Genomic DNA, 25,320 nt, shown 5'->3' with positions numbered 1-25,320 from the left:
AGTCAATAAAGGGCCAGTCCTGTCAGAGCCTGGGGGCTAAGTGTGCGCGCGGCACTGAGGCTGGGCTTGTGTGTTACGCTCCCAATGTGAAGTGCTCTGACAGGTGAGTGATTGAGTGCTTTCATTTCCCTCCAGCGACAACAAGACGCACAAACAAATACGCCGCGCACTTTGCGGCACACTAAAGGCCAGGCCTGAGCCAGACGAGCACTGAGTTTCCTAGAGGATGCTGCTCCTGGCTGCGCGCTTAAATTAGCTCTAAATGTTTGGATTACACTCGGGAGTCCGTGCTGAGGATTTAGCCGCCATCGCCTAGAGTTCAGAGATGTGTTTCCATCGACACACACTATAGTAACACAACACTGTTCCTCAAACATATCGCACTTCGCTGTGACTTCAGAACTCAATGTAATATGACTGTAGCTCACTCATCACCTTTATTGTACATAATGGTTTTGTAGATTTAGATTTAGTAATAATTCCTGCTGCTCTTGAACTTTGCGTTGCAGCATTGGAATTTCTCCACAGAGGGACAAATAAAGATTGTCTTATCTTATCTATAGGTGACAGTCATAACAAAGGCCCTATAGCTAATGTGACTGCACGGCTGACACAACTGTTTGTGTATAAGAGTCGTGTGTAACTCAACAGAAGCTGTAAATAGCAATTCAGATGACAAAACCGTGATTGATGAGAAAATGCATTGATCAATCAAGTAATTGATTCCTAATGTACGCCTCAATAGGACAGAGCACATGTTCTTTGCCTTTCAGAGATAATTACACAGGACGAAGCAGACACTTTTCCTGGAAGTCGCTGTCACTGCCCGAGTCATATCATTGAACCCTATTACACCTCACTTAAAGTCCAGCTCAGACTGTCCCTGCGTCTCACTGGACAAAAAGGCTCCAGTCTAAACGTGTCCTGTTTCTACTACGCCACAAGCAGCTGTAAACGTGGTAAACACAGACAACACGCACACGCTTTCATTCAGCAGGTTTGTGTTACAGGGACCGCACATTTTAAAAGAGGCCCGGCTGCCCGCAATGTGTCAACAGGTTTTTAGCACATGGTGAGGACCAAAATCTGTACTCACACACTCACATCATGGGGACCTGCTTCCTTTATTGGGACAAAACAGGGGCCCAAAGATGTACTTCACTACTAGATCAAAGACATGATTTAAAGTTCAGATGTGGGTTAAAATAGGTTGAGGTTAGGGTTTAGGTTCAGGTGTGGCAAGTAGTGACAATGGTTAACTTAGGTCAGTCTCCAGGAAATGCATGTTCACACGTGTGTTCACACTTTGGTCTTGATTTGAGTTCAGTCCTGATGTGGACATAGTTTAGTCCTGTTCTAGTCCTGGTTTAGTCCAAGTCTAGTCAAGGTTTAGATCTAGATTTAGTCCCAGTTTTGACATGGTGTTTGTGCAAGTGTGAACCCTCCCTTAGCCAATGTAATGTCCCCACAAGTATGGAGACATGACGTGTGTGTGCTGCTGCTGAGGGGGAGGATGCTCCAAGTGCCTGGGACAGACGCGGCAGAGACAGAGAAGGGGAATGGGAGAGGTCAGCGGCCCCCAGCTTCAGATAAAGGGCCCACTCCCTCAACCCCCCCATCACCCCCTCTCCCCCGCTGCCAGCATCGAGAGGCGTCTCACGTTACAGCTGTCTCTCAGTGTCATCGTTCAGAAGGCGAAAGACAGACAACGAAAAAGGGAGAAGAGAGGAGAGGAGAGAGAGGGGGAGACGGGACAAAGCCTTAGCCCTCAGCACTCTCTGCGGGATGGGCTTTTGGGCATAACAACAGCAGCAGTGGCAACAAGGCTGTGGGTAAATGAACTAGAACAGATTTTAAAGCAATGATTAATGTGAAGAACAGGGGTGTGGAATGTGTCAGAAAAATTATATCACAATTTTCTAAGAGCCAGATCAGAATTTAGATTTGATCACGATTTATACAGTGTTTAAAATGCCCTTAAGTGGAAGATAAACTCATCAGCTAGTTCTGAGAGTTCAAACTTCGCTATGATTATACTTTAGGGACTTTAACTTTCATTTCTGTAGATGACTAAAGTATTATAAACCTTTTTACCATGTATAGGTAGTACAATTGCGTATTTTATATACATGTATACTAAGCTTTTTTGTAGGGTGGCTTATGCTTAATAAAATATATTGACAAAAAAAATCCAATAGGAAGAGCTGGTGGGGAAAAGTGCATCTGTTTGAGCGCAGAGGTGGATTACACAGTACTGAATCACAATCCAATGATATCACCATCACAGCATCTTCAAATGGATGAGATCACAATTCGATTTTTATCACCATATTATCCAGCCCTAGTCAAGAAAACATGCTACTCTGAACAATGTCTCATCATGGCAGAATGTTCATGACCTTTTCAAGACAAATCATTGGGAATGTGGTGTGACCTGCGCTCCTCAGATCATTATACACTGTTGAAGCTGAAGCAGGCCGTGTTCTGGGCTCAGTAATGCACATTAAAGTAGATTTAAGTAGTTAAGATTCAAGAAACTGTTGAAGAAACCACCATATGTTCCCACTTTATCAAGATACTTCTACACTGTATGTGATACCAATGTTTAACATTAATTCCAATAACTTCAGGTTGAAATCACGCATGTCCAAACTATGGCCCGAGAGCCCTAAGACCATTTTTTCTTGGCCATCAGCCTTACAGTAAGCAGTGCTTTTTACTGGAAGTCTTTTGAAAATTGCTCAAAATCTTGACAAAATCAAATATTTAGTGTGTGCTTTTGAGGATCTAAGCTTGAATAAAGCTCTGGTGGCTCATTCAAACATGTTAAAAATGCACATATTTCAATTATTCACTGTATTGAGTACCAGTCTACGGCTCTCCATCTGCCTTCTGCTTTATCTGTGTTTAATATGTGGCCCTTGATGAAAAAAGTTTGGACAACCTTGCTCTAAATAATGCAACGCTTACTTGAAATTAATATAATTGTGTAATCTTTCCTTTTTGCTTTGGATCATAAAAATGGGAAATGATGACATAATGAAGTTATTTAAGGGCATATGGCTTTAGTGCGCAGTCCAGTCATTTCTGCTGCCTTAATTGTTTAATCTTGATTCAATCACAACTCAACTCACAAGTACTTTGATACCAGTTACATTAGCATACTTTGACTATATTCCGACGCTCACCTTAATGTGTTGAAAAAGGCCATGGAGTTTCAAATGTCTCTGGTTGAGTGATAAGTAGCTGTCTGTAAAACCATCTCTAACCCTTAAATGCTAAAAACAGCATCTTGTCCCAGGTCCAGTAATGACTAATCCAAAGTGTGCTAGCATTTCAGCCTTTTCCGCTAACAAGGCAGAACCATGTGGGTCACTTCTGCACATTGAACTCACAATATCTTCTTCTGTTTGACTTTTCTGGGGTTTATGATCATACTGAATCCCAGATAAAAACTTCACGCAGGATAGGAGGGCTGTGTTTGCAGATTTGAATTCAAACTTGATCTCCCACAAGCACAAGTAGTGATTTTAGCAGTGCAGTTTACATAAAACCCCGTCCTGGACAAATACGTACATCTTTGCACAGCTCTGAAGCGCTTCTCTGTTTATTTCTCTCTGTCCTTGTCATATCTGGTGGAGTTCTGTAGGAGTTAAATATTTAAAATTCTGGCTTAGCTCAGAGCAAGCTTTGCCAGCGCAGCTAAAATAAAAAGCCTTTGTGGCAGCAGTGACCAGATTTTAAATGCTGCAGAAGATCAATAAATGGGGGCTGTCGAGGCGCAATCTCATGCATTTTGTGTGAGGGGGAGTGTGTGCGTGCTTCCCTTATAGACTGGAGGCTTGTCTGCGTACATATGTGATTGCATGTGTCTGAAAGCTTCACAGGCCCTGCTATAAGCCATTCTATAGTATCATCAAGAATCCCACTGACCCAAGAGGCACGCCAATAGAGAAACCAATAACGGGCCGGTTCCCACACACCAAACCTCTTTCCTATTTCGCTTCCATGGCCAGTATCCGTCCTCATCAGAGCGCAGTCAGCACCGGTGAATTCTACTGAGAAGTGTAAATACAGGCCTTGCCACAGATTGGAAATGTCAAGGTGTGGTAAACATTGGACTAAAAAGCAGGTTTCCCGGACCCTGTTGTGTTTGTGTAATCAAATAGCAGCTGAAAAAGGAAAATGATAGGCGTGTGGCATCAGAGGGAAATGCTAACATACAGAAACTGCTCTTACCTGAATACACACACAGGTAACACAATAATATAGAACATAATGATAGTAATAGTGTGTTACTATTAATTTTCTTAAGGTTATTTGAACTGGGGGCTAGTTTGGTTGGAAATTACATGGGAAATCATGCTGTTTTTCGGCTGTTACTGTATCTTTTAGGCCTTTGGGTGCTGCTTAAGCTTAAATGGGAGTTTCAATTTGACACCTGTGGACTGTGTAGTATATTACCTTAGTATGTGGAATTGTCTATGTGGGAAGGTTTGACATTAACAGCAACATTAGCAACGTGGCTCATCTGATGCTCACTTTTCCACTGACCATTAACTTTTACTTCTTCATCTCATCCCAAAACTGTTGATGCTGTTCAAATCATCTTAAATTCTGTTTTGACTTCACTAATCTAAGCTTTGGGCTCACAAAATCTGACAATGTTGTTTACTTTGACTTTGTGACACAGGATTGAGCTGGGGAGTTAATCAATGCACTAGCAGAGGGCTATTTAGATGGTTGCACAAAATGGTACATCTGTATTTTCAGCTCCGTCTAATGTACAAAACACAAACAGCCCTGAAGTGGAAAAATCATCAGGACCTTTTGAGACTTCATTAAAAGAAACGAGCCTGGACTTTCCAAACAAGGCTTCTCTTTGGAGGGGGAAATCAACCTTTTCACCTTGCTGCTACTGCTGCTGCTTGTGGAAAAAACAGGCATCCCATCTGAGACAGAGCATGCAAAAACAACCTTGACTTTCATCAAGGAAATTCTCACATTGAATGATAAATAAGGGCCCAGGGGACGAAGAGCAGAGCAGCAGCTTATCGCCATTCCCTCCCAAATTTGGCCGCTCTTGTGTCTCCTCAAAGTCAACACGGGGTGACCCACTTGCACTTTACAGTAGTTATTGTTTGGTAATTAATCCACCATATGTAATCCATGCAAGCAAACAAAATGGTGTCTATTTATTTGGGCTTAATTAACGGCAAGAGTCTGTTCACTTGTTCCTACAACACAAGACATATGCCCTTGCTTGTTAGCTTCGGTCAGCGTTTTAAAACATACATCATTTCTCATTATGAAGACACAAGTTAGCTGCATATTAGTAAAAGCACAGGTACCACTTTATCACAACTACATTATAACAAGCCTTAATAAAGCATGAACAAAATCTTAATTCATAATGCAGAGAAATACTGTACTAAGAATTATCCAGGCTTTGTAGCTACTTAATTAAGGAGTCAGAGTTAAGTTGTTAATCTGAATTATCCTTAAACTATTTGTTCAGTATGAATTAAGTCTTTTTTTTTTTTTTGCTTTATTAAAACCATTAAAAGTGCAGTCATTATAAAAATGTTACCAAAGCACATTTTTGTGACAGACTGTGGACTGTAGACAATTATTTGCGTACCCTGACGATTATCAGGACATCAAGTGTTACCAAAATAGCGAGGTAGCATGAGGTTAGGAAGATTGCCTGAAAGCCAACCAACTTTCCAGGTGAGAGGACGAGGGCCAGGCGGCCTTGTGAACACGTATCAATAAGAGAGCAACCTGTGGCATGATATAATGACAAACAGCACTATTTAATCTGTAACCACACAAGGGACATCTAATCTAATGTCTCAAAGGTTTTAGGGCTTTCAAACAGCTGCATCTGTCTCTTAAAGGGGAAGTGACTTGTGGGTTTGGTCAGTTTTTCAAGCTAGCATTGCAATCATACTAGGCAGAAGTAAGTCAGTGGATCATTGACTCCATAAAGCTAATCTGAGCTAGCAAATGTTGATTGTACAGTTGAATACATGCTTACCTCAGTGGTTTTGCCTGTGCTATAGTTATTGAGACAATTTTATATATATATTTTGCTTGATAATAAACCTGTCACAATAATTACCATATCAACTTATCATTCCAACATGATAGATGGAACAATATATTTGTCATGGCAGCTTAGTTTCGATTTTTGGATTTTTGGATTTATGGATCTTTCTTTGTTTGTTATTAAAGAACTTTAACAGCAGTCCTGCATTTTGGGTCCTCCCTCTGTTTCTTCACGACAATATTTTGGAGCTCAGTACTTGTGCTACTACGTGCTTACATTTTCTTTGCATTAATGTTAAAATTTGTGTTACTTTAGTTCTAATAGATAAGATTTGAGCTGCAGTGAGTTGAATAAATAACTTAAACTGTATTAACCACAATGTTGACAATTTACCTAATGTACACACCACTAAGCTAACCAATCAATCATACGTCGCTATGCAACAATTATGAAGCTAAAATATTAGCTTATTAGTTTGAGAGTACATTTGTTGAGTCACTTCTGGCTGGATGGGCAAAATACATACTTAATCTGCTCATACAAAAACTATTACTATAGGATTGATAGCATGCGCTGATGAAATTAGACAGTCGTTGATGTATTCCAAGAAATAGAATGAGGATTTATAACATTGCTTCTTGAAATATTATGGTAACAGAGACCAGACCGCTACTTCATCTCTAAATTTACCATCTCCATGTCAGCGGTAACATGCAGAGATTTGACAGGGTCCCAGATGGCCATTATTATCAATAGAGTATTTGTAGGACTAATTAATCTTTGTCTGAACATAAAGTGTGGAATTCAACGTTATAAAGTATTTAACACTTAAATGTCTCTTCATAATACTCATAAGAAATACTCATAAAAAAGTTACTCAAATTCCCTATACACTGTTCGGACTAACAATTGCTTACAGTAAACTATATCTTACAGCAGAGTTAGTTAAAGTCATGCATATTTAATCGGCTTAATCAGCAACAAATTGCCTGTTAGCAGTGCACAATATTGAAGCATGCACTGAAATCTGATAAGTGCGGTTCATTGGTTATTTTTCAAGTAGTGACATCCAGCATCAATATAATGTTTTGTAAGCCTCGCTCTTCCTGCTCCAGCAGCACTGTGTCTATGGTAAACAGCCTGGTGAGTCATGTTAATGTCAGAAATGCACTTAGGCTTATATCAGGAGGAATAGGCAGTTATAAATGGTCTTGTACACCACTCCAATCAACAAATGAATCTATCAACAGCCTGGCACTGATGACTATCAATACATTAGGGACATCTAATATGGCTCACCTTGCTTCAAACAAAGCCGTGGATTCCCGAGTAGCCAAAGACAGGACATTTTCAATCGTAAGGGATTATGGAGTAGAGCGTTGTGTGTGCACACAGGATTGTCTTCTCAAAAGCTGTCCAAGTTCTGTCAGATTCAGCACCCCTAGACCCGCAGCTCGTGAACCTAATTTCACCTAATCAGCTTAGTCAATACCAACCATTTGCTGTGACTTTGGTAGACATGCAAATAGGGCTTAACTATGTCTATCCTTAATTCCTGAATGTTCAAGTCAAGCCGAAGTCAGTCTTTATCTCTTTTAAAAAAACTTTTAATTTGAACAAAAGGAACCGGAGGACAAACCTCAGCATAAGTTGTTTTTATTCTCCCTCTCTTTCTGCCTGGCAAGAGGAGAGCAGGAGGCATCTCTGATTTGAGTGTGCTTGAGGTAGCACAGTGTGCTTTCATTTCAGACCAACATGGCAAACAAACTCTGACAGATCTGTTCCCCTTTTCACTTTGCTCTCGCTCATTCGCTCTCAAATTATAGCAAAACACACTGCACAAGTCTATTAGTACTTCTGCTTGGTTTGTATGTTCAGCAGTACTCCGAACAAATCTGCACCAAATGACTACAACAATACTTATAGTAGAAATCGTGGCAGAAAACTGTGAAGACGGCGTTCCGTTTCAATTCACTGATAGCACTAATGGCTTCTTAGCAGCTCCATGAAATCAAGCAGCTGTCATGTCGATCAGCAGTGAGAGGAGGGAGAGCCATCCCCATAAGGACACAGGCACCGCGCCTTCATGTTTGGCTAAACATCTGCTCCTCTGCACTCTGCTTTGCAGCAATAAACGGCCAAACAAAAGAGGTGGGAGGTGAAATCATCAGATTTTCCATTTCAAAGCATTTGTTCAGTTTGTTTTCTTTCCCCTCCTCTTTCTTATGTGCTATTTGCTGGACATGAAGCACTCCGAGGATCAAGTTTATGAGCTCAAGGACATCACAAGATAAAATAACACCTTAGTGAGGCAATGGCACAAATGAAAATAAGATCACATTTTCCAGTCAGTGGAGATTGTTTTAGAAGGATCTCAGCTCTTAACCTGTAATAGAGCGTGCACAAGGCTGATCAGATCTTTGGTTGTTTGTTTGAGAGTAAATATCTTAAACAAGTCAATAATTCAATCAATCTGTGAATAAATCAAACGTGAAGACATCTATGACTAACCAGTGACAAACCCAGATAAAACTATTGCATTACTCACAACACACTAAATACCGTTTAAATTACATAATTAGACAAGTGCATACCTTTTCTAAACACATCAAACAGTTAAACGGCACCGGAGATCTTTATATAGGCTGCTACTATGCTCTTTCATATAGAACTCATTCATTCTGATTAGCGGCTAAAATAAACACAAAACTGTTATAATAACGGTGTGTAATAACATAATCGCAGTATTGAAGCGCAGACATATGCATCTGTGACAAACGCCACCTCCACAGCACCTGCCCTATGGAAAAAAAAAACCTCAAAGCTTTGATATAAACCACATTATCTGTGCTTTTATAAACGCTAACATCTCGACTACAACATGCATTTCTTGTGGATACTAAAACCTCGACAAACTAAGCAGTAAAAACTTTAAAAATCCTATAAACAGCACTGCAAACTACTAGTGTGTGCAAAAACTAACTTTGGTAAAACTTAAGAAAAAAAACGTGGCTGTATTTCCTTTTAAAGTGGTGTGGTGTGGGAGAGAGCATAGGGGTAAAAGGTTGGGGTTCTGCTTGCTTAGGGGACGAATTATAACAACCAAGATGGCGAGTGGCTTGTTGTTTTGGAAGGGGCAGAAAAAATGGAGGATATTGTAATATACACAAAGGGATAAATTTCAACAACTCGGCCAAGCGGCTCACGGATTGAGGAAGCGACCGTGATGGCAGCAGCTCACCGACACGCTAACCTTACAGTACCAGCAAGCAACACGAAAAAACTCCAACTCTCATCAGCTGTTAGCCTTATAAATACATATTATAGCCCTAAAGTTATCTGAAAACGAAAAGGACACTTTGTATTTGTGGTTAATTGTTTTATTTTCGCGTCAGGGGAATGCGCTTTAATGGACAGCGAGGAGCCACGACAGTCCACTCGGCTCGTAGTTACGCTGACAATTGCAACATCCTTCAATACGGTCTCAAAACGAAAAACTGTACCGTTTACCGATGACCAAAGCTAACAAGACAGCGTGAAAGATGATTAAAAGTTATATTTCTTAAGGTTGTGACAAGTTGTTAGCGATTACAAGAGCATAAGTGAACGGCGCAAGCCAAAGGAGAGGGACAAAAGACGATTCCCACTATCAGGTCACCACGCACAAGAGGAAAAACAAGTATGAAGCGGACAAACTTTACGGATTTAAGCTGAATCTACGACTCCAAACTACGGGGAAAAACGAGCGACCGATTCACAGCAACACGCTAAAACAAGTTACGATCTAAAAGCAGTTTACACGAGATGAGAAAAGCAAAGAAACTAGAAAGGAAAGCCAAGCAGTGCGCAAGCCAGCAGCTCATCGCTTGTTCTATGATGGGGGGAAAACAGCGTCATTGGAAATAAAACACTTACCTTGTTTTTAGTCACTTTACTTATGTCCAACGTGGGTTTTTGACTTCTGCGAATACTTCTGGCTCGGTCTTGTCGTCTCTTTTTTCCTTGTTGGTCGGTTTCGGCTATGGAAGAGGTCGTGGGCGAGTGATATAGAAGAGAATTGGGCAGTAGTAATTGAGTGTCGGTGTGTGAGGTTGTGTGTTAGTTACTCACAGTAGATTGAAGGAGACTCTTCTCAAGGTTTATTCAGCCCCACTTCAAGGAACCGACCTGACGTCAGCTCACTACTGCCACACAATGAAAACTTACTCTTTCTGCAGCGGACACAACAGTCAAAACCAGGAGACAACCCGGACTGGTTTTATTTCATGCGACATATGCCATTATAGGTGATGATGTAGCGCTAACTTTAATATGCTCCTAACCATCCAAACCCCGGGCTATTGTCACTTAGCGGTGTAAACAAATATTACACCACGTTATGCAATGGTCACTTTACACTAATACATTTTAATCTGTTTTGATGATTGCAACTTTTCAACTTTTAATAGTTTAATTGCATTATTATTATGCAAATTGCCGTGATTAGTGTGTGATAACTGTGGCGTTGTTTTTGTTTATTTTAGAGGGTGTTTGTTGCTAAATTGAGATTTAAAGAGTTATTCAGGATTAGGTGACAGGGGTGACAAGTTCATTTATTTATTTTTTATTTATTTATTTTTTCAAATTGTCACTTTTTTCCATTAGAGACTTGTGTGTTTGCATATCAATTAGGACAGGCTAAACTTCTGCACTGGTTGTATGCTCATTTAATTAAGCTCTTCTTCCTTAAAAATAAATATAGACTATAGGTCAAAAAGTTATGTAGCCTGGCATTTAACCTACTAATAGAGAGAGATAATTAATAGGCCAGTAATTGATCTATAAAAGGCTATCATCTTTTATAGAAGACCACTTACCCCATTAGTTACACAACTTAATAAAGTTCAATTCACTTCTACTAAAGAGAATTGGAAGTTCAGTCAGATTGATCCAAATCAAATCTGTTTGATAGAAAACTGTCTTATGGAAGTGTCATAATCAGATGTGATGATATTACATAATTATTATTCATGCGTTCATCTTTCCCCCCTGTGACGTGGGCTTGAATACAGTAGCTACATTACCAGCACTGTTTCCAAAAGTCACAGATCTAGCATGCAGTCTCACTATTATAACCACATTACAAATCCTCTGAAGATGACACAAAAGCAACAGCTATCAACTAACAACTATTATTTCCTGTGCAGATCTAAGTTAGAGAATAGGCTCTTTGGCAAACCGAAACAGAAATAGGACAGATCTGGCTCGAGATGGGATCAATACATTGCCTGGCAAAGACAGCCATCTGTGCTTAATTGTATGCTTTACCTCCTCTTCTGAACACACAATAAGCAACAGGCTGAGCACAGGCCCTCTGACCCAGACTGTGCTTCCAGACGGGGGAAGATTATTTCATTCAACTGGAAAACAACAAGGGGGTGGGGGCAGTTTTTTTTTTTTTTTTTTTTGCAGATGGAGCGGGCAACTGTTCTTATATCTACGCCCCTCCCTCAAAAAGGATGGCCAACTGGTGTGTCTCTACATGTCACATCAGCTCTGGTTGTATCCATTTTAACAGGTATTACAGGGGATTAACAAACTGTTCCGTGTTACTTTATAGACATCTCATAAATCACATACTGACAATGAACTCATTGTTAGCTGCGTGATGGAGAGTTAGTTTACAGGCACGTTCTTATTAATGCTTCATAAACATTATAAATGACCATAAACGCCCTGTTTCATGTTCATTTAGCACTGCTCACAGCTTATAAACACGTCAGGCTGCATTATTTAGTTTGACACAAAAGACGAGATACAAAAGTGACGTGATAAAAGTTTCACAATTGCTGCAGGTAAGAGCTTGAGCAAGAAGTGCTCGGATTCAGGTTGTGATGTGTAGTTAAAGCCATTTTATAAGCTTGCTCTCCATGTTGCTGTGCTCATTGATTTTTTTCTCTCTGCCCCTTTCCATTACCTGTTGAGATGGGGGGTTTTGCTCTTCTTCCACACAATCCCCTCCATCTCTCTTCAGCCACTGGCACCCTGGTGTATTCCTCCATCTCGCCCGCCTCCTCTAGTGGGAATGACAGGCCCTGAGCAATGACATGGGCTCTGTTTGTCATACAGTAGCAGCGAGGAGCAGCGATTTTAATTGCATTGGAGAATCTTCATTAAAGAGAGCGCGTGGGGGCGGTGCGGGGGGAAGAGGGCTACATGGGGCGGCGTGAGGGGGTACTCTGAGCATCGTCATTAGAGAAGGCACAAGCAGCAGAAGAAGGGTGGGCCCTCTTTGCATGCACACTGAGAATGCCTGCCGTACCTCGGTCATTTGTAACATAATAAGTGCCAGCACAATGACTGCAATGCGAGAAAGCACACCACAGGGAGGAGAAGGGGGAAGGGAGACAGCATGTCTGTCTAAAAGAGGGACTTTTTTCTCTTGATTAGAAAGTATAATGAGTCACTAAAGAAACAGGGAAAAAGATCTCTCCTGAGACTGATGGAAAACAAATTAATCTGGTGATTTGGATTTAATTATTATTTTTCTATTAGTCCAGCGCTCAAAGACAGGGACAGCCGTCAGAAGCGAGGAGCTGTGCTTGCATTTATTGATTTTAGCCTGGACACATTCAGGGAATACAGATTCATCTGCGAGCCGCGCCACACACTCCACTGTGTGCGATTCCATTAACACAAGAAGCTTCCAGCAACTCTGACTTGTTTCATTTGAGCAACATAAATTGAGCTTAAAATACTGTTCTCACACAAAAAGTGGCCTAAGGATGTCTTTCATGCAATTGAATTAGGCATCACTTACTGTTGTGTCCGACATAATAAGTATTAAATAAACACCCAATAAATTAAATTAATCCTCTGCTGTAAAGGAAATGTTATTGTTCCTCAGAAATCGCACAGCTCTTAACGTTTATGTATAATTTAATCTTTTGTTTTGCATTAATGTACAAAGCCATACATCAAGGCAGTAATTATTCTTCCTGTTCATGTAGTATCTCAGCTGCTTTCAGTACAGGCAGTAGTTCTGAACACAATGCTTGGTGAGATGTAATGATTTGCTAAGTCAATGATTTCAACTGTCGGTGTGATTAAAGCACAAGGGACCAATTTGCCCGGGTATATGCAGAATATCAGTGAGCCTCAAGTAACACTCATATTCTCCCTGTGACATCAAATTCAGCAATTATGGCAGATGGACGGGGTTATTGATCAGTGTCCTCTATCCCTCACTCACACAGCTCTGCAATAAATGTAATGGCTGGGAGAGAGAGCACAGCTAATCAGAGATATTTTCTAAGTCTAAATGCGTCCAGCGGTGCTCAGGGGTCCATGTGACAGTGAAATATGCAATAATCCCTCACCTTTGACCCCGAAGTCAACTACAGGAAAACAGGTCGAGGGGAGGGTGTGTTTTGTGGCAGAGCTTTTAGAGGAACACAAATATGGTAGCCTTTTTTATGACAGTTTAGTCACTGTTCCATCATTAACACATTACACAAGTACTAAATTAGACTAAATTAAGTACAGAAAAATAAAGCCCACCTTAAAAAACACTAGGTCAACAATTACTACATATGACACTACTGCCTCTACTGTACTGCTACTACTACTACTACTACCCAAATTTCAGTGGGTAGTAGCAATTTATCAAAAAGTACTTCTACATCTTGATATATTAAAATAATATAAGAAAATACTGTCAGAGTTAACTGTCAACTTAAGATGAAGTTTTCCCATAAATACTGTATGTTATTTCAGTAAATATCTTTGTACTATTTTTTATTTACTTATGACTAAAAAAGGGTAGAGTTTTAGTTTCGTAAACATGCGATACCCTGAATGGAAGAACAACAGTGGAAGAGAATTTAATATCCAGTTCCTCTATTAGATCCTTGTATTACAAATATTTGCAAGCTTCCATTTAATGCACTGTTTTTCAGTCAGTGCGCACAAACGATCTTGATAAAAAGATTTTGAGAGATCGAATAAATGTTTTCCATGCTAGGTTGACTAACAAAGCCGAGCTCGCTTGACGCAAATGAGTATGCTGCTGGGAGAGTGTTTATTGTGGCGAATGTAACTGAGCAGAACCCTCTGTTGCATGATGTAATACACAGAAGGGAGAAATCATCATAATGGCAGCGTATAGTAGAGTGACTCACAGAACATTCACTGTCATTCACTGCAGTCTGTGTGCACATGTGCCCAGAGTGTGACCAGCGAAGGGCGAGAGACACTTGGACAGACAGATAAGAGAGATAGGGAGAGAGAGGGAGAAAGCACATAGCATTACTGAGCCTTTTCTGGGAACGAGGTAGTCATTTGTGCCAGGAAAAGTGGAGAAACACGTCCTCACAGTGATACATCTCTCTGTGAAGAATGAGATCACAAGTAAATGTCACCCCAACTGACAACGCCAAATGACCTTGAATCAAATAAAAATATGTCTTGATTCAAATGTCAGCAGGTTTTCCGTTGGTTGGAATCGGGTTTGGCGGGAGTAGGGGTGTTTGGGTAAAGTAAAGTAATCAAGTTTGTATTTTCCGTCAGGTCTACTTGACGAGCGCTCAGAGGAGGCCTTAGTGCTAACAGCCACTCTTAAAGGAGCGGTTAGTTCCCCCATTTAATCAAGTTAGGGTAGACTGAGGTTCACCTTTTAACCCACCAACTCCACTACAACCTCAAAACATCTAGTCCAGTGGTTCTCAAACGTGGGTGTGCGTACTGTTTAAATCCACTGCAGTTTTACTCTTCAGTGGTTTAATGTAGTGCTTTATTTACATTCTTACCATTTTAGGTTAATACTACTGAGTTAGTAGCTTGATTCATCAGCCGGTTTCACTTCATAGTGAAACCGGCTGATCTCGCAGCATTAGGATTTGGTCGTTCGACAGTAGGCAGGTACTTTTTTTTATTTAACCAATCGCTGGTATTTGGTCGTGACGTATGTAATGTGCCGCTAACGGGGCTAACTGGTATATTAAGCTTTTTCCCAAATCCCATAGGAAGGCCAATAACGTCTTTCCCCTTGATAAAATTGTCCAAACATTCTCTTTGTTTCGACTTTAAATTCTCAATCTCGGGAATAGGTGCCAACACAGAATGTATGGCTCTTCTCTGATTGGTTGGTGCTCGAACTTGCACTTCCGGGGTTCTTGCAAACCGTCTAGTGTATTCTGATTCCTGCCCTAGTCACTGGAGAGAAATTAAATTGAGTGGAGGCGCTAGGTGGTGCCCGCATGGCTACTGAATTAGTCCTTGCTTACACTTATTTAAGTCATGGTTTAGTGTTAATTTAGACCTGGTTTAGATTTCAGTATACCAGTATTTTATTTAACTGACCAACCAGAACCACTTGCTTTGACAAAACTTTACAAAGGCAAGTAGATCTGGAGCCAGAGCTGTAGCATGTCTGGATTTCAGAGGGCGTGATTCACAGGCGGACTAAGACACATGGTCTGTTCGCGTTAAAAACAATGATGGCGGTTTGAAAAGTGGTGTGAAAAAGGGGGGGAAACCACATGAGAAACAGCTTAAATTTTCTCAGAATCGACAATCAAAGCGCCAAACTATTACTTATCTCAGGTAAAAGTTATGTATTTTGCTCTGAATTTTACAGATTCTAATCCCTTCTGGCTTCAAACAGAATGTAGAAGGGACTGGCTTGTCAGGCAAGTATTTTATTAGGTGAAATTAGTGATCTATAGTACTCTTCTCTGTATTAATATGTTAATATAATATCAAGACAATATTATTTATTCATCAAACTCATCAATCTTCGCTCACTTGCCACTCAGGACAAATCTCCAAATCTACACACCTTTAGGGAAGTGTGGTGCTCATTTCAAGAGTAATAGTAGTTGTAGTTTGTACTAAACTTTCTGTTTTGTTATTACTGTTGTTCCTGTTGTGTTTGTGTGTGTTGGTGGCATTTCAGACCATCCCCGGGGACTATGGATAAAAATTAGATTTTATTTATAGTAGGCACTGGGGAATTTACAATAGAGTTTATTAATGTGTACTGTCCCTGTTAAAATAAAACGCCTAGAGAATAAAATATTGTTACAACCACTAAATTGGGAGGCAGAAGCACAAAAACTTAAAGGTGCACTGCACAACTTTTCTACCTACTTGTCTCCATGGAGATGTTATTGGTTTGTCTGGAAGGTTCCGTGGTATGACATTATATCAATCTAACATTTATTCATTACATGTGTTTCTATGGCTTAAAAACACAATAATTTCTTCTGTAAATAGGGACGACTCTCCACAGATCTGAATTGTAATGTAGCATAGTGTTGTAACCTGCTTATTGGTTTAATTTGTACTGTGGAAAATTCTAGACAAAGAAATAATATTGGAACAAGCAGGTGGCAGACCCTCAACTAGAAATGTTACACAATACACATTTAAAACGAAACAGATCAATTAAAAGGGAGAGCTTTCAAGGTTTGAGAGCTGAAAAACATATGGCTCTGAATGTGCATATTGTCATGTAAAATATGTTTTGAAAAGCGATATATTTACCATAAGAAAGGTTGTTTTGTTCATAACATAAATTACAATATGTCATATCATTGGTGGTTGAAATAAACCTGTATTCACTCTTACCTTCACAGGCCCCTGCTGAAGCCTCTTTTTCAGTCTACAGTCCTGGTCAAGTTCATCCATGGAAGCCCCTTAAAGACACAACATGGTCACTGACATTTTAATAGGTTACATTTTCAAATGTGCCAAGTTTTCCCACTACCAAAAACTAAATTTAAGTACATTTAAATTTTTTCAGGTCAATATTTCATGATTGCTGAATGTTGAATACGCTGAGGGGATTTTGAAGGGGAATTACTCTCACAGTTGAAGGAATTTCAAGCTTCAGCGCCTTTTACCTTATCATAGTTTACATAAAACCAGTTTGATTCCGGCAAACTGAAGCTAGCAGCTGCTTTTGCTGACAATAGAAAATAGTTTAATAATATACTTTACTTTTGTTTATTAGTGAACTTTCGCTCTCCCTCTCTCTCTTTCTCTCCCTCACTCTTTCCTGCTCAACATAAAGCTACCATTGTCGATCTGCAGCTTAAACAGAAGTCACTGTGTTTCATTTTTCCATTTCCGTACAACAAACAAAACAACAAAGTTTACACAGTCTATTAGCACAGCTCTGGCTAACATTAGCTGAATAATTCATGGTCATTACCTGAAAATAAGAAACATTATTGTAATTCCAAGGAGACCCAAAAGCCTCTGCTATTAAGTTGTCCGCTCCTGATTTGTAATGCAAAGGTAAGCTATCTTTCATGGGATTCCACTCAAATGCTAATCTGCAGGAGACTTTCAGCTTGTATTGACAGAGCGCATTGTCGGCCGAATCACTCATCAGAGATTTAAGAGCATTCATTTTCTGCAGACAAAGCCTTTTCTACTTCTTTTAAAGTAGAGAAACTTGACAAGTGTGATTGGGAAGAGGGAAGCTTCCTGGGTCTTTTCTTTCAAAATCAATATCTGGAAAATAGATCATGTTTTTTTGAGAAACAAGATGCAATGTATGATCAGGATTGGTGTAGTCACTAGTCAGCCATAGAACCGCAAGACAAAAATGAAAGAGGCGATGCCAAAATGCTAAATATTATTGTTTTGAAATGAAATTGTAATGAAAGTGCAATGTAATGATTCGTTGCTAGCTGTTATTTATCCGACCACTATTATTTTCTAATAAAAACTGTGCTTTTGACTGCACACCAACATTTTAATTCCTCCTGCTCCTCAAATTAGTACCAAATAAAACTAGTTACAACTACACCTGCTACTACATGTAAAATGAAAATGCATTTTAAAATTGTTAAACTAAAATATTTCATTGACTCAAAACCTGGTTTGACATCAGTGCCACAAAACTAAAATTAATAGACCAATGCACCCTTTGCTTTTCCCCATTTTTGGCTGTTTTGTTTTTTATTGAACATGATAAAATAAAAATAAAAAGACTTGTTACTCTACATGGGAAACAGGCCTCTACTTTGCCAATGTTTAAATCTTGGCTCAAAATGATTCTGCTTAGCTGTGTATATGACTGAGATGTTTTTATTCTGCACTCTTGTCTTTTAATGTTAATTTTATGATGATTATTTATGTTTTGTTTTGTTTGTATTGTGATTTTAATGTTTTTCTTGTTCTGTAAAAGCACTTTGTATTACTTTATGTACAAATTGTGCTATAAAAATAAACTTGCTTTGCCTTGCCTACATAAATGAACTGTACAATTCTCAGTCTTTGCAGAGATAGGTGCACTGCCTGTCAACAGAGAGAGCTTAGGGTCTGTCAGCAACATCAGTAAAATCACTAATTATTGATTTAGGTGCATGCATTCAAACAGATACGCCTAAAGATGACGCTATCTTTATGAGGAAAACAAACAAACAAACAGTGGCTACTTATCCCAACTACAAATCTGTAAAATTATTCCCAGTCTTTCATGTTTAACTGAACCACAACGGAACAAAAAGCCAAAAGGCATAAATTATGTAAATGCTGAAGGTTGAAAAGCTACCTTTCAATAAGTGTAATTACAGATTTTAAACTCTCATTTATATGCAAAAAAAATGCTGCTATACCATGTAAGCTATTTTCAGATAGTGCATGTCAAGCGTCCTACATCCATTTAATATTACCAGTGTTGACATTCCTGCTGAAGGTGTAATCAGCATGCGTATGAAGCACACAGCTGATGTAGTGAGATAAAGGCCCTACAGCTAAATTCACCAGTACACGTGCTTGTAAGTGATATTGGCAGCATCCATATGAATAAAACAAAACACTATACAATATCATGATTAGATTGTCTTCTGGTGTTGAGCACAGATTTAGTCATACACATACGCACACATAAATATCTACTAAAAATGCACCTTTTCTCATTGGCTTTTGATACAACTTAAAGAGAGTGACATCTTGGTTTTATATTATACTGTATTTTCACTGTGTTGCTTCTTTATTTTTTAAATACTTCTGCACTTTGGTAATCTTTGACAGTTTTAAATGTGCTTTATAAATAAACTTGATTTGATTTGATACACTGGCTCCGCACAATCACTAAAGATTAAACAGGAAACAAAATGGAGGTAAAAGGTTCAGTCTATCTGAGAACTGTCTGATTCTTGGTTAATATGAGAACAGTAATCAATATACAGTAAGTGATAATTGATATGTTAAATTATTATTATTATTATTATTATTATTATTAGTAGTAGTAGTAGTAGTAGTAGTAGTAGTAGTAGTATTTTTGTTGTTGTTGTTATATGGCTAAAAACACATTTAGAAAGAACAAATATATATACAAAGTTAAATTGTGGTAGAGGATTCACCCATAAACCCAAAAGTTTGTGGTTTGACCCTTTACATGACTTCTACCATTGCATCCTTCCCCAAAACAAAACACTTCACCCACATTGCCTTTGTATACATCTATTTTCATGACCGATTGGTTGTGGTCACAGGGGGTATACGCTGCAGATGTAGTTTACTATGCCAGCTTTGAATGAGGAGTGAATAAATATTATATGATTTTGTGTGTCTACAAAAGTACTATGAGACTAATGCATTATTATTTATTATTGTATTTGGCTTGAAGTTCATATTTTAAGCTAAACTAAAGCAGAAAAGGGAACAAAAACAGTGTTCTTGGCTTTTAATTCTGTCTATTGGCACTTGGAGGCCTGATACATTACAGCTAGCAACTGTGCTGAAAGACACTTTTAATTTTTTGGCAATTTGTCTCCAAGACTATCTCTCATCCCTCTGCGCGCACACAGCTCAGTTTATCTGCATTGCGAGATGACATTTGCCTCCCAGCCTGATTGCTGAGTGTTTTGGAGAGCTTCATCAAAATACTAAAAACTTTACCTTTAGAGGTGCATTGGTTTCCAAATGCAAATCTCACTGGTTTATTTGCTGATTTTTGGGAGGGATTGAAACACAGTGCATTCAGAATAAGCCAAGTGGGTTTATCTTCTACTTTGATACAGTGCCAAGAAAATGTAAAATATACACTATACCTATACTTTCAATTTAAAGAACAGATTTAATGAGGTAAGAATATTTAATGAAGCAAGCCACATGAGGTCATAATCCAGGGTGCACTTTCAGTCCAAACCATAGACTGTATTAAAATGTGGACTAATGGAGTGTAACATCATCTACAGCGTTGGGCTCCAGTCAAATGAAGCTCATGAGGCTAGCAGTTACAGGTTAGGAATAGGAATTTATTTACATAAAAAATAGTGAAATAAAAACACCAAGATCATTTTAAGACCAAATAATGAGGCTCACAGCAGGAGTTACAGAGAGAGGGCCAACAATTTTTCAATGTAAATTCAATTGGTGCCAGAGTTGATGGAGCCAGAAGTGCACTTTCCTATTTATAACGAAGCTAGCGGGTTAGCTGTGTCCATTTATATATATAAATATATATATATATATATATATATATATATATAATATATATATATAAATATATGTAGTCTATAGTCCAAAGCCTGGGTAAAGAAAAACAATTGTGAAGGAAGAGCATCTGATGTAAATCAAATGTGCCAATCCGTGCACCCAATAGAAAACACAGATAGCTTTGGTGACCTCAAAAATAAAGTATGAAAAGATATGTACGATTTCCCTACAACTGAACTACCAACAAGCCTTAATGTGCACATTGACTCATAAGACTTACTCATAAACATGTTTAAATAATTACAAACATGAAAGACCTGTAGAAGACATATACCACAAAAAGTACATGGGTCAATTACTTATATTAAACTGTATGACTCTGTGGTAGCAGCACTGAAACTCACAGAAGGATTTCCTCTGAACCTCTGTGTCAGATCGTTAACACAAAAGTCTGTTAGCATAGCGTCACTCACACCTGGATGTGTGAGTTTCATTTTGAATAATTGCTGGTAAATGAAAGCATTATTATTCTGGTGTCAATAGAGAAACACATTCTTTTATTAATGAGTCCAATTGTGATTGCACAATGATTCGTTTAACAGTCTCTCGTCTATATGGCTTATGGGAGAGCATTCAAACAATTCAATTAAATACGCGCTCGATACCTGGGGCACCGTAAGTTATTACAAAAGTCTGTACTATGTTAATATGATGGAGTTCACTTTAGGCTTGTCAGTAATATACAGTAATACATTGAACAATTTAACTATATTTGAACAACATTTTATTTTGTGTTTTTTTCTCATAGAGTTGCCACAGAAGTAAGCAGCCCTCAGTACATTTATGTATTCAATCTATTCAATTCAAACACACATTTATCATTCTTAAAGCTTATTATTATATTCTCTTATTATGTTAGAAATAGATTATTGTGACGTTACATTCCACTGTTCGTGCCTGGTCAATAAAGACAGATGAAGAAAGTATGCATTTGGCCTGCTAATGCAATGCTGTTGATTGAAGCCATCCTAGCTTGATAAAAGGTTTTTGGATGTCAGCTAAACTATATCGCCCAAAGGAAAACCACTGTGGCACCGGGAGAACATTGTTATTCTATTTTTTGAAAGTTATGGACTGATGTAATAGTGAAATGTAAAAAGGGTAAGTTAAAGGTCCTACATTAAAATATTACATTAAATTGACTCTTGTGAGCTTTATGCCATGTTAGAATGTTGTTACCGCATCAAAAACATACACAGTTTATAACTCTTTATTATAAGTCTGTCTACATCTCCAAAACTCAAAATGCTCTGTTCCATCTTGTGTGCCATGTAGTGATAGTTTTCAGCTATATTTTATCTTGTCTTTCTGGTTGAGATTGACAGTTTCAGGGCTGAAATTATCCAAATGATTCTAGTGAAGTTGTATGAAGTTTAAAACACACAGTGGAGCACTTCCTGTATTACCGCATGACATCACAAGGTGGAAGAAAGTGTTTCTATTTGAGAGAAGAGCTCGGCCTAAATATGCAGGGTGTGTTTATTAAACATGTGTAAATGAAACAAAACATAACTCCAGGTATGTTTTTGATGAGAAAACAACATTATAACACACATATGAGTCTTTTAATATGTATTTTATAAGAAGAAGCTCACTTAGGATTTTGTAAATACCTAATGCTCATTGCTGAGATGTGTGGTTGTATTGTACATGCGTGAGACTGTGAGTGTGTTTGGGTCAGTGAGTGCACAGTGTGAATTGTTCTTATTGTTGACTGAATGTAATAGCATTGTATAATTTGTTTCTGTAAATCAGGGACTGCAGATGGAAACTATTTAACTAGAATCTGGTGCAGAACATCCAGTGGTACACATAAAATACAAGTAAAGCACTGTACTATGTAGTATGAATTTTAGGTATTGATACTTTCCTTTTGCTTTTACTTTACTACATTTGAGAGCAGTACTTTCTACTCCACTAGCTTTTGAACTGGACTGAAAATTGTGTTTTATTATTATCTGAGACCTGCTGAAAAGGCTGAGGGTTTCTTTTTAACATATTCATAACATGAGTATACAAAAATATACAAATAAAAACTGCAAAAAAAAAAAAGATTGAATGACAGTTGATTGATTGATTGACCAATTGTTTCTTGTGAACAAAGCACAAATCAGTTTCAAAATCATAACATTTAAATCTTTATTAGAATCTTATTATTCTTTTCATGTGATACGTTTACTTGAGTATTTCTTTTCCCTGGTACCTGCATCTTTATTTAAGACCCACCCACCCACCACTGGGAACAAATCTGTTTTGTTTTTGTTTTTTTTAATGAGCTTAAGGTCTCTGTATGTAACATTGTCCCTTCAAATAAAGACTAAGCTTAACAAAACTATCAAGGCCCACCAATAAAAAGTTACATAACAAAAAAAACATGTTAGTATAAGGCAAATCGTGTACTGTAAAGAGTCATGTAAAAAGTAAAAGTATTTCTTTTCACACTAACTTTAACCTTGAAGCGCCTGTATATAACACTAATGTGGTTGCTGAAAAAATCCACAGTGAAGGGCCCTTCAGACACATTAAGGAATCCGAACGACGTCGCTACAACATTCAAACAAAAACTCGGCTAACGACTCCAAACGACACACAAATTTTCACTGCTCCAGCGCTCTTTCAGTCGTGCCATTTCTGAAGAGTACGTGGAGAGTGTGACTATAGGAGCTGCGGGGGTGGTCTTAAGACTGTTTTAGGCCCGATGAAAACAGGCTCTGTGTTAATTAATACTGGCAGGCCGCTGTTGCTCCTGGCAGTGAGCGGGCAGACACAGAGGGCGACGCCTGGTCAAAAATAGGGCACAGCACATCGCCAGCGCAGTAATGATCACAATGGTGACATCATCCCGGCCCTCTCAGGAACAAAGAGGAGCAGGCATGCACAGGGAGGGAGGCAGATGTCATGTGTGTCTGGGGAACATTCAGGCCAACAAAATGCTCTTTGAGTCCACAGAAAGGGCTCCTAATGGCTGCGTGGGGGCTAAAGTCGCCCATTCAGAGATACACTTAAGTCTAACTATTCATTTGTTTCATGATACTGGACATTGTCACTAAATAATTACGCAAAGTGGTCTTGACAAATGATTGCACAATTTTGTTACACGGTTACTTTAAGAATAAATAAACAGTTATAAGAGGTTGTGGGAGATTTAAAAGTTACTGTTTTGGAGTATTTATCACATATTGTAAAAACTATTTAAAAATATTGCAAAAAGAGCTGATTATAAATGAAAAGGACATAAAATAGCTGTGTAATCTTCCAAACAAGGTCATAAAGGGATACTAGTGCATGTTTTTGTTTAATTTGAAAGTTCATTAACTTTTTGTGCAAATCTTGCCCTCAACCACATACTGTATGCAGGCACTTTTAAGATGACATAAACACTCTTCCTTAACAGAAGTAAATATTGCCCTTGGGATAAATATATAATGCCATTGGAATAATAAAAAGTAAAAAAAAAAAAAAAAAAAAAAAAAAGATCTTCAATTTTCTCAGTGGTTTTGTTGATATGCAAACCAAAATCTGATTATTATCTGATTTCTGGGACTTTAAGATTATTTAAATGACATGCAAACAGCAAAACCTGATGTGAGTAATCACAGGGGACATGATCACAAAGAAATCAGATAATTTAACTTATTACATGTCATTTTATTAATTTTATAACTCCAAAAGTCTGATCATAATCTGATTTTGAGTGTGCACATAACCACAGCCAGTGTCGCCCACCCCGACAGTTATATAACACATTTGGATGAGTTTTATAGGTTTTATGCAAAGAAATAAATTTCACTCACTGGTATCAGATGTGAGGTATTGGCAGATACTCAAAGCCAAAAATTTATACCCAGTATCAAAACTGAAAAAGTTATTAATGTGAATCTCTAGAGAAGTCATAATCATCTTAATTAGACCTGTAGATATATTTGCAGTGACATTGCACTGGGGGTGTTCTACATGTATGTATATTGGCAGAATGTTAACCAGTTACCATGGAGACACAATGCACAAATTAGCAAACACTTACAAACATGTTGCACGAGCATTCATGGTCTGGTTTACGTTCAAGGTCCTGTTCAGTTGTTAGATTTTTAACAAAAAGTGACTGACTGAAAAACTGTTGGATAATACTAGCTGTAATTGTATGTGTGAGAAATGTGTTTAAAGGCTCAAAACAGCTCACTTGTTGTAGTTGGGGTCAGGCCTATGTTCCCTCAGCCCTATGTTCACTCATTTCTAAGATTTTTGTTATTTCTAAGATCTTTCTCAAAATGAAACTCTAGTCAAATCATTTTTATTGTTTATACCAGATTTAAAGGGATGATTCAGAGTCATTTCAATCTAGGATCCTCTGCACCCTGACCTCTACATTACATCTGTATTCAATAGGAATGTAACAATAATCGAAATATCGTGATATCGTATCGTGAAAAGTCCCACAATAATATTGTGGGGTGTCACAATATATCGAAACACATGTTCCTTTGTTTAAATGCATGGTTTTATAATAGCAACAGCTTATAAACATAGGGAACTACATATCCCATGATTCATTTCAGTGCAGACAACTTGAAGAAATATGTTTTTTACTTAAGAAATTGGGATAAAATCTGATGCAAATTGATGATGATAAAGGAAATGTGGGAACGTAGGACCTCAGTTTGAAAGAAAAAATATATATATATATAGAAATGAGAGAACATAAGGCTGAAGGTTCATAGGCACCCTCCTGCTGTAGTTCCAACTAAGTCTGTGCTTTCTGATCAGATTGTCTT

General features: G+C 38.4%; 1 protein-coding gene across 19 annotated transcripts in view; it reads right to left on the bottom strand.

Annotated features, from left to right (window-relative positions):
• baz2ba (bromodomain adjacent to zinc finger domain, 2Ba) overlaps positions 1-10,375 on the bottom strand; it is a 100,937-nt gene extending 90,562 nt beyond the window's left edge. For 18 of the 19 annotated variants that reach the window (XM_055154425.1, XM_055154430.1, XM_055154428.1 and 15 more), the window contains exon 1: positions 9,968-10,154. The gene's annotated coding sequence lies outside the window, so the exon portion shown is untranslated. The other variant, XM_055154426.1, reaches the window with a different exon arrangement.
• Positions 10,376-25,320: the final 14,945 nt, after the last annotated feature.

Source organism: Boleophthalmus pectinirostris, unplaced genomic scaffold, assembly GCF_026225935.1.
Source record: "Boleophthalmus pectinirostris isolate CB_2022bp ecotype Guang Dong unplaced genomic scaffold, ASM2622593v1 HiC_scaffold_19, whole genome shotgun sequence".
Classification (NCBI taxonomy): domain Eukaryota; kingdom Metazoa; phylum Chordata; class Actinopteri; order Gobiiformes; family Gobiidae; genus Boleophthalmus; species Boleophthalmus pectinirostris.
The sequence above is the reverse complement of the archived record's forward strand: the minus strand, read 5'-3'. Positions and strand labels throughout refer to the sequence as shown.